Source organism: Octopus sinensis, linkage group LG9, assembly GCF_006345805.1.
Source record: "Octopus sinensis linkage group LG9, ASM634580v1, whole genome shotgun sequence".
NCBI classification, from domain to species: Eukaryota; Metazoa; Mollusca; class Cephalopoda; order Octopoda; family Octopodidae; genus Octopus; species Octopus sinensis.
In genome coordinates this window covers 7,199,035-7,209,808 of record NC_043005.1, presented here as the reverse complement: position 1 = coordinate 7,209,808, position 10,774 = coordinate 7,199,035, and the positions used below count along the sequence as shown (strand labels likewise).

Below are 10,774 nucleotides of genomic sequence, written 5' to 3'. Positions count from 1 at the left end.
AAAAGTTGGGCATAAGAGGCATCAAATGTGGTATGCAAGAGACATTAAATGATGATGATAATATATATACATATATATACATATATATATATATATATATATATGTAACCAAAGTAGTGTAGTGATACAAGTCTGTATTTACCTTGTATTTTAGTTTATTAGGCATGGGACACTTCCTCCTGAAATTTTGAAATATGAGGTTATACTTTTTATAACTTCCATTGATAACTTTGGTATGTTTCAGATTGGCCCAAGCCGTTTCTAACTTAGTAGCACCACCTGATTGTATCTGTTTTGCCTTTCCTCCTTGCAGAGAACAATAACATATGTACCGGTTGAGCACTGGGGGCAATTTAATCGACTTACCCTCTCCTGACTCTGAAATTTTTGGCCTTGTGCTAAAATTTGACACCATTACGATGCTTACTAGTATTTGCTAATGTTTATTTTTTGATAATATATCTTCCCTGTAAGGCAGCAAGCTAGCAGAAATGTTAGCATGCCAGACGAAATGCTTAGTGGTATTTCGTCTGACTTTATGTTTTGAGTTCAAATTCCGCCGGGGTCAACTTTGCCTTTCATCCTTTTGGGGTTGATAAATTAAGTACCTGTTGTGTATTGGGGTTGATCTAATCGATTGCCCCCCCCCCTTCCCCCAAAATTTCAGGCCTTGTGCCTAGAGTAGAAAAGAATATATCTTTCCTGTATATAATTAGAACGGTCAAATTCCGCTGGGGTCAACTTTGCCTTTCATCCTTTTGGGGTTGATAAATTAAGTACCTGTTGTGTACTGGGGTTGATCTAATCGATTGCCCCCCCTCCCCCAAAATTTCAGGCCTTGTGCCTAGAGTAGAAAAGAATATATCTTTCCTGTATATAATTAGAACGGCGTTTAGAATCGTTATCTTTTATCTTTTGTTTGTTTCAGTTATTGGACTGCAGAAATGTTGGTACATCACTTTAAAGGGTTTTGTTGAACAAAATCCCAGCACTTATTTATTTTTCTAAACCTGGTACTTATTCTACTGGATCTTTTGCCAAACCACTAAGTTATGGATATGTAAATATAACAACAATGTTTGTCAAGTGGTGGTAGGCGACAAATCCAAATGTAACGTTTCTTCCCCAATATTTATAAGGTTTATTTTTAAACTAGCAGTATTGCCTGGCGTTGCTCGAGTTTTTTTTTGACTCTTTAGAATTGGAATTTTTGAAAAGTAAAAATTTCGCATTATGTAGCTTGTTATTCTCTTTAAGTAAACATTTTTCTGGTTCAAATAAACTGAAAAATGGCGACACAGCAGTCAAAAAATCATTAAAAAATAGGGATTTTCATAGAAAAAAAGCACCTTTTTGATGTAAATAATTTTTGGTCTTAACATGGTCCGATTTGAATTTTATCTTCTATGGAATGAAGAGCAAGCCTTCTTCTGTCATACTCTCAATTTTGGTCAACTTGCGCCATAGGGTCTCGGAGGAGATAGTGTTAGTTGAAGGCCACCAAACCTGCCATACACAGACAACTTCAGCTTTATATATAGAGAGATTGGCTTAAGAGAAGATTACATCATATTGAAATTTCACTCAGTATTTTAAACTTTGAAATCAACTTTGTAATTACTTGTTTAGAAGAACATCCAAATTACTCTGATATTTGAAAGTTCATTTTGTGAATTTGTTTAAAATTGATCTATCAAATTTAACGTTCTAATATTTTAAGGTCTGTTCTACAACTAACTGGTTGTTGATTGTTTTGACATAGCAACCTGCCTTGGTAATTGATTCCACTTTGTATTGAATGATAATGTCCAACCAGAATGCTTGTCTTGTTAGTTTCTTGCATCACTGATATAAATCTATGTAATTCTTGTATATATAAATATGCATATCTCAATTGATACTTGTATTCATCTGTGTATATATATATATATATATGAATACATACATAATTGTTAAAGAGGACAACAAACATCAAGGCAAGGCAAACATCTCAAGTTGTATACAATACTAGCAGTATCGCCCGGCGTTGCTCGGGTTTGTAAGGGAAATAACTATATAAGCATTTTTAGAGAGTTATAGCCAAAAAAATGCATTAAAAATGGGAAAAAAATGATGGTAAATTTTTTAAAAAATCGTTGACTCATCATAGACATTTTTAGAGAGTTACTTCCCTTATATAATAGCGAAAAATATGCATTAAAATGGAAAAAATGATGGTAAATTTTTTTTTAAATCGTAGACTCATCGTAGACGCATGCTAATACCCATAAGGGCTCGATATGAATCACAACTATAAGATACCCGGTTTTGGTTAAACTGCACCACAAAATGTGGGAGTAGTTAGGAATCTAAATCGTAGGAGACAGACAGCACACAACCTCACTTTTATATATAAAGATTATTATTGGAAAAATTCAGAGTCTTACAGCTTTTTCTGAGATATCCCTGAGTGTGGGGAATAATAATAATATTGTATACGACTTGAGATGTTTACCCCGCTCTAATGGTCGTTGTCCTCTTTAGGAATTATATGTCCGCTATATTGGAAATCTCAAATGGCTCCATAACTACCGTCTTGGCTATAACCTTGGAGCCCTAGTAATCCCTTACAGCACTTACCTAGCGTACCTAATGTTTAGATCACCTGTGAACTAAACCCCCAAACTTTGAATACATACATACATACATGTATGTATCTCAATTGATTCTTATATCCATATACATACATACATATCTCAATTGATACTTATATTCATATATATAAGTATCAATTTGGTCAACTTGCGCCACAGGGTCTCGGAGAAGATAGTGTTAGTTGAAGGCCATTATTACACTGTTAATGCCCAGGTCGCACACTGATTTGGATTCAGGAATTGAAAATCCCTCTTGAGCTAGTGTCTTGTGTCTGCATTTCATTCAGCTTTGTATGCTGATAGTGCTGAACTTGGAATTTTCTAGCATTAAATTGCATGCTATTGTTTTTACCCTTCGTATATATTGCATCCAACTTCTGGTGTGCAATTTTTGCAGGTTTCTGTATCCTCTGAGATACTTTTTGTATCACCTGCATAGCTAATAAGAGTGGCTTCTGAACAGCTGAGGGTATATCTGAGAGAGCCACTATGAATAGTAGTGGCCCTAAGACAGTACCCTTTGGAACACCACTCACTATTTATGTTTTGTTAGAAGTGGCTCCATTGGCTGCCTCTGCCTGACTTCTGTCTTTTAGAAAGTTGTGTAGTTACTCTCCAAGTTTTCTGACTATGCCAAGATCACACAGCTTGTGACATATCATTCCATGGTCAACTTCATCAAAGGCTTTTACACAGTTGAGATATATCATATCCACATTTGTGTTATTGAGCAGCTGCTTTAACACTGTTAGGACTGTGTCCAGCAGCTTCTACTTGGTCAGAAACCATGCTGGATATCAGTCAACAAGTCATACTCTTCAAGGAATGCAATTAGTTTCCTGAGAACTATTGACTCCATGACTTTGCTGATGTATGAGGTCAGAGAGATAGACCTATAATTTTTGCATATGCTCTGATTCCTCCTTTATGGGTAGGGCATATTATTCCCTCCTTCAATTTGCCTGGGAGTGTACTACTTGCAAGGAAACTGAAAAAGAAGCTGCAGTGATTGTACAAGTGTTTGTTTGCATGATTTAAGAAGGATTGGTGGGAATTCATCAGGGCCAGTAGCTAAATTTGCATTTACCTCTTCTATGGCCAATATTACATCTCTAATGTCAGTATAATCAATTATTATTGTCTCTTTGGTTACAAGTGAAGTGGTAAAAACTTTGCTAGCTTGTTCACTTACCTGTGTCCCAAAGGAGTAGTGAAAACACTTTTGAACAGTTCATTCAGTTTTTTTACTTATTCTCATTGGGCTTCCTGTGAAGAGATCCAGTATATTATTTGCCCTGGTTGTTTAGAGCACAGTTTGCTCCATGGATAAAGCATTAGTAAGGTTGAGCAAGGATTCCACCTGTGCTTGTTGGCAGTGTGTCATCCCTGAGAGTATGAGGCACTCAGGTCATCCCACATTGGGGACGTTGAAATCACCCAAAAGGGTGTTGCATGGGAACTTTTCTGACACTTCTCGGCGGACACATAGCTTTCTGCTGTTCGGAAAGGATTGATCGGCTAAACTTTCGCGGTCTGTATTCATACTGAAAATTGAGATCGGGCAAGCGTTCAAACATGCCTGTGTGATTTGGAGCATCTAGTGAGTGATATGTACCTCATATGATAATATTGAGTTGTCTTATACATACAATTTGAGTGCCATATACTGAATTTAAATGTGACTGCAGGACCTAGGGCATGAGGCCCTCACAGATATATACTGCAACCATGGTTCCTATCTCTTCTGTCCATTTGTATTACAACATACTTTGGTATGTGTACTTTGCATCCCCTATATCAGGTCTAGGATGCAATTCTAGAAGTGCTATGGATAGAGCTTGATTGCATGCAACAAGGTCTCTCAAGAAAGTGACTTTTGTTTTGTTGTTGAGGTGCAACATATCTCTGATACTTAACTGAAATATTGGTTTGATACCTGTGTTGGTGCTAGTGGCAGCGATCTTGTATTTGTTGACTGAGGTGGCCTTGTGTTGTGGTGGTTGTGGTTTCAAGTCTGTGCTTGATTTAACCAGGTCAGCTGCTGTACTGAATTTTGTACCATGTATACGAAAAACTTTTGTTCAGCTGCTGCTCTTTTCACATGTGGGTGAAGCTGGTTGTTTGGAGTAGGATGCACTGTGTCTGCATATCATCTTTTAGGAGCAGACAAGGGGCTATGTCTTCTTCTTTGGTGCCCTTCTCTTTGTCCTCCTCTTGGAAAGAAGTTCTAATTCAGGTCCTAGCAGTTTTGCCAGGGTTTCATATATGCAAAACAGCAGTTTGCACTATTGTCGCCATGCCAGCAATTTCCTTGCAGGTAAAATCTGCATGTTTCTACTTTCGTACCTCCTATTTCTTTTACCCACATTGTTGGAGGAGCACTGTTATTTGCCCCAAAGTATGTTTTTCCTTTTATTTTGGAGTTTTCACTGGAAACTCCACATTTGGGTAGCCTGCTTTGTCTTCTGTCATGGTTTATCTTGGAGGCTATACTTTTTGATTTTTGCTTCCTTTTCTTATTCACTTCTTCCTCTTTGTGGTTTTTGGAAGCTTTTGTTTTGCCATTGATTTGTTTTTGTTTTCTTCCTTTCTCAGCCCTCTCATCTCTTTGGTTATCTATAGTGGTGGAGGCAGGCCCAGTATCTTCAGTGTTTTCTTCATTAACAGGTCTCTCAGTCATGGCTTTGGCATTGTTCTCTTCAGGATCTGTTAGGCCCAGGAAACTTATCTCCCCCTCCCCCCCCATCAAGATACTTCCATATCAAGCAAGGCCATTTTCTGCGTATCAAGCAAGGGTCCTGTTTTTTTTTACCCCACTTACTAAAATCTTTGTCTTTTCTAGGTTTATCTTAAGGCCTCTCAATGCCAGGTTTTGCTTCTATGCCTGGAATTTCTTCTCTAACCCCCCCCCCCCGGTGGATTCTGTTATGTGAACTAGGTCACCAGCATATTAGAGTTACTATGACCTGCCAATCATAAAGTCCTCTGTGATGGCTTGTAGTACTATGATGAATAGTAGGGGACTGAGAACTGAACCTTGGTGAACTCCAACACTCACACTAAATTCCTCCTTAAGTCGTTGACTCTCACTTTACTGCATCCTTGTACATGGCTTGCACAGCTCTCACATTTCATTCATCAATGCCTAATTTCCTTAGTGACCATCAAAATTGTTGGCAAAATTCAACGCAGATTCTCTGCTTAACTTCCTCTGTCATGGTCAATGCAATGATCACATGCTACACACCTTTCTTCCAAGCACTGCTGTAAACAGTGGATGTGAGCTAGGATGTTAAAACTTAGTGCACATGTACAGCAGAGTTCAAGGTCAATCTATGCCAAGCAGCCTCACTCTGCATTGCTTCAGCTTCATTACTATGGCAACAATCTGGATACAAAGTGTTGGTGACTGACTGTTTGGATTCTGAAATCATTCAGAATATGGGGGAAAAAAATCATGTTGCTCTTACAGGGAAAATTTGTACTCAGGTGCCTAGAATACTTCTGGTTATGGTTGTCACAAAAACACCAAACTAACAGCAGAACGTAAGGCAAATTCAGGGTGTTCAAGCTAAATTTGATGATTTTTTTTTATGTTTCCAGTCAGTCACCAACACTTTGTTGTCGTTTTAGTAATAGCTGCATGGTATTGTACATCACTATTTATCTCAATTTCTAGTTTACACCCTGACTCTGATTTTGTGATTGCAATACTGCCATATGCCATTTATTCTGATTGCAATTCGGGGGTTGGTAGTGCCATTCTCTGACAAAACACAAGGAGTCGACTTACTGTGCTTTCTTGGAATCCTTGGACTGACTATACCTCATAAAGGAGGCGCAATGGCCCAGTGGTTAGGGCAGCGGACTCGCGGTCAAAGGATCGCGGTTTCGATTCCCAGACCGGGCGTTGTGAGTGTTTATTGAGCGAAAACACTTAAAGCTCCACGAGGCTCCGGCAGGGATGGTGGTGATCCCTGCTGTACTCTTTCACCACAACTTTCTCTCACTCTTACTTTCTGTTTCAGTTGTACCTGTATTTCAAAGGGCCGGCCTTGTCACTCTCTGTGTCACGCTGAATATCCCCGAGAACTACGTTAAGGGTACACGTGTCTGTGGAGTGCTCAGCCACTTACACGTTAATTTCACGAGCAGGCTGTTCCGTTGATTGGATCAACCGGAACCCTCGTCATCGTAACCGACGGAGTGCTTCCATCATACCTCATTAATACTAAGCATGTCATAGTCATAGGTCTCAGTAGTATATTTGAAACTTAATTGCATTGCTCCAGGTTTCCAAAGTATAGATGACTATAACTTTTTCAGCTTTTAGCAATTATCTCAGATTCTTGTTTTTCGGCATTCTGTGTTTTGTCAGAGAAGGACAGTATATCGGAGTACCTGAAATATTTCAGTATTGAACTGCATGTTGTTTTCTTTAGCTTACTTCTGTATTGTGTTCAGTTTTCTGTTATCATCAGTGTCCTTGCTGCTTGCAATATTTTTGTATCATCAGCATAACTGGTGAGAGTGGCTAACTAGATGACTGATGGCATATCTGACAGAGCGGCAAGCTGGCAGAAACGTTAGCACGCCGGGCGAAATGCTTTGTGGTATTTTGTCTGCCGCTGCATTCTGAGTTCAAATTCCTTTGCCTTTCATCCTTTCGGGGTCGATAAATTAAGTACCAGTTACACACTAGGGTTGATGTAATCGACTTAATCCGTTTGTCTGTCCTTGTTTGTCCCCTCTGTGTTTAGCCCGTTGTGGATAGTAAAGTAATAGGCATATCTGACAGAGCCTCCACAAACAGTAGTAGTCCCAGTACAATTCTGTGAAAGAATCCATTTAGAATCAATGTCTACCAAGAAAGAGCATCAGTGGCTGCAACTGTCTGTTTCCTATCTTTTAAAAAAGTCATGTAGCTGCTCCCTTAGTTTTCCAAGGTCATGCAATATGTTACATATTATCCTATGACCAACTTTATCAAAAGCCTCTGCAAAGTTGAGATATATTACATCCACACTTCTCACATGCTGATTTGTAAAGTCAGAGAGATAGGACTGTAATACTTAGCATCTGTTCTGCTCCGTTCTTCATACACAGAGCATATGATGCCAAGTTTTGCCACTAGAAATGTTTCTGGAATGGTTTTGTAAGAACTTTCTTACATGACTTTAACCCTTTAGCATTCAAATTATTCTGTCAAATGTAAAGCTTATGTATTCACACCATGTAAAATTAATTTTGCATCATTTCATGGCTTTGAGATTTCAATGATGTGATTGTTTATTTTTTTTAAATGACACAATTAGGTAGCTATGAATGACCATATCTGACTAGTTTGAACATAAAACAGGTAGAATATTTTGGCCGGATAGGGCCGGTTTAAACACTAAAGGGTTAAAAGAATAATTGGAAACCCATCAGGATCTGTCATTAAGTTCAAACTAATTTCACCAATGTTTCATATTACATTCCTTCCTTTCATTTCAATGTAATCAATGGTTTTCTCTTCGCATTGTGGATCTGCAATGTTGAAGAACCCATCAGGTTTGTTTATTTGCATATTTCCCAGTAGTGAGAAGGTGAAAACACTTTGGAATTGTTCGTTGATTATTTTGCTTATCCTCCAGGAGTTTGTTGTTGGTGAGCGATTTTCTTCAAACACACAAACACACATATTTTATGGATTCTCCCATTGTGAGATGACAGATGAGGGTTCAGAGATTTTTTTTTTTTTTGCTGAACAACCACAAAGTGGATTTGTTTCTAGTGATCAAACATTTTTGTCTACATAAGCTTACTCTCTCACCATTGCCTGTACAAGTACACAAGTGTGCCACACACCAAATGTACAAATGATCGCAGAGCAATGCAAAATGAAGTATTGCTTTCAAGAACACAATGCACTGCTACGTTTCATAATCATCATCATCATCATCGTTTAACGTCCGTTTTATGTATTGTTATATTTCAGGATGGTCATTTTTTGTGCCAAATAAACAGACGCACTATATACTCATCCTTCATTTTATCATTATTATTGTTCTTATTTTAGTGCCATTTGTCTTAAATCTTTCTTCACACATCCTGTGACCTCTTCAGCGACTCTTTATCCCACCTATTTCCTCCTGTCCTGTTTAGGCCATTCAGTCCAGAGAATGAACTTGTCACTGTGTACCAGTTATATCTTGCTGCTATGATATACAGAATATCAGCATTCTTTCAGCTGCTGATATTGTAACTAGCCAGCAAGTTCATTAAAAATTTATTATTATCAATGGAAGCAGTATTAATACCAAAAACTAATTTTTATATCCAATGTAACATGGATGCCTTGTTAGAACACCAAATACTGTGTTATTAGCCTTGAGGAACCCTCTCGTATAAGTGCTTGGTGTTTCCCACATTTGTGTGTGTGTGTGTGTTTATATATATATATATATATATATATATATCATCATCATAATCATCGTTTAATGTCCGTTTTCCGCGCTAGCACGGGTTGGACGGTTTGACCGGGGTCTGGGAAGCCAGGGGCTGCTCCAGTCTGATCTGGCAGAGTTTCTATGGCTGGATGCCTTTCCTAACGCCAACCACTCCGCGAATGTAGTGGGTGCTTTTTACGTGCCACCTGCACAGGTGCCAGGGGGGGTCCGGCATCAGCCACCATCGATTGGAGCTTTTAACGTGCCAGCGGCACAGAAGCCAGCGGCACGGAAGCCAGCCAAAGCGGCGCTGGCAACGTTCGGATGGTGCTTTTTATGTGCCACCGGCACAGAAGCCATATATATATATATATATATATATATATATATATATACATACATATATGTGAATACATGTATGTATATCAGGTCATTAAGAACGAAATGTCCAATTTTCATGTGTAACAAGTTTGACAGTCAGTAACTCTAATGTTTTATCCTGACAATATCCTTTCTTTTACAACATTGAAGAATTACATCATCACATTTTGAAATGCAGTTCATGGTGTCTGATTATATTGTGAGTTTTCTCTTGTAAATCATTTTTTGTGAACCTTTGAATTGATCAAAAATTCATGTTGTTTATGAATATGAGTTCCATTGTGGAATCAGTGCATCGCAGACAGCTCCACACATCAATGAGGTGTTTGGTGAAGACATGGCGATTGAGTGTATTGTACATCAATAGTTTGAGAAGTTCCGCTCTTGTGACCTTACTCTTGAAAATCATACTCATGGTAGACCTGAGACCAAGGTGGATAAAGATGAGCTGGAAACTGTAATGGAAGTGATTACATCTCTAACTACAAGTGAGTTAGCAGCAAAGTTTGATTTTAGTGCCATTTGAAACAAATCGGCAAGGTAAAGAAACTGGACAAGTGGGTACCACATGAACCAAACAAGCATCAAATCACACGTTGTCTTCAGACTTGCTGTTCCGGCATAAAAGCGAACCATTTTTGCATCATATTCTTACGTGTGATAAAAAATGGATTCTTTTCAACAATAGCAAGGATTCTTATTTCTTTATTGCCCACAAGGGGCTAAACATAGAGGGGACAAACAAGGACAGACAGAGGGACTAAGTCGATTACATCGACCCCAGTGCGTAACTGGTGCTTAATTTATCGACCCCGAAAGGATGAAAGGCAAAGTCGACCTCGGCGGAATTTGAACTCAGAACGTAATAGCAGACGAAATACGGCTACGCATTTCGCCCGGCGTGCTAACGATTCTGCCAGCTTGCCGCCTTAGCAAGGATTCTGCATGGTGGTTGGATGCTGATGACGTGCTAAAACACAATCCAAAAAAGAATATTCACCAAAAACGCTAATGGTGTCTGTTTGGTGGTTCAATGCTGGTGTCATCCACTACAGCTTCATGAGACCTGGTAAATCAATTACAGCAGATGTATACCTTAACCAGTTGGATGAAATGATGAGTGAACTTGAAATTAAACAACTGAGATTGGTCAATAGAGACAGACTAATTCTCTTATAAGCCAATGCTTGACCACATGTTGCACAAAGAACACTACTCAAGTTGCAAGAACTGAACTTGGAAGTATTCTGTCATCCACCATATTCACCAGACCTTGCACCAACTGACTGTTACGTTTTCCAGGCATTAGACAACTTTTTACGATGACAA

General features: G+C 38.7%; 1 long non-coding RNA gene across 1 annotated transcript in view; it reads left to right on the top strand.

Moving 5' to 3' along the window:
- The window catches only part of LOC118764677, a 12,768-nt gene extending 11,095 nt beyond the window's left edge, over positions 1–1,673 (top strand). Inside the window, exons 2-3 of the long non-coding RNA XR_005000484.1 lie at positions 256–257; positions 1,662–1,673. This is a non-coding gene — a long non-coding RNA (uncharacterized LOC118764677). The remainder of the gene's footprint in view (positions 1–255; positions 258–1,661) is intronic.
- The last annotated feature ends 9,101 nt before the right edge of the window (positions 1,674–10,774 follow it).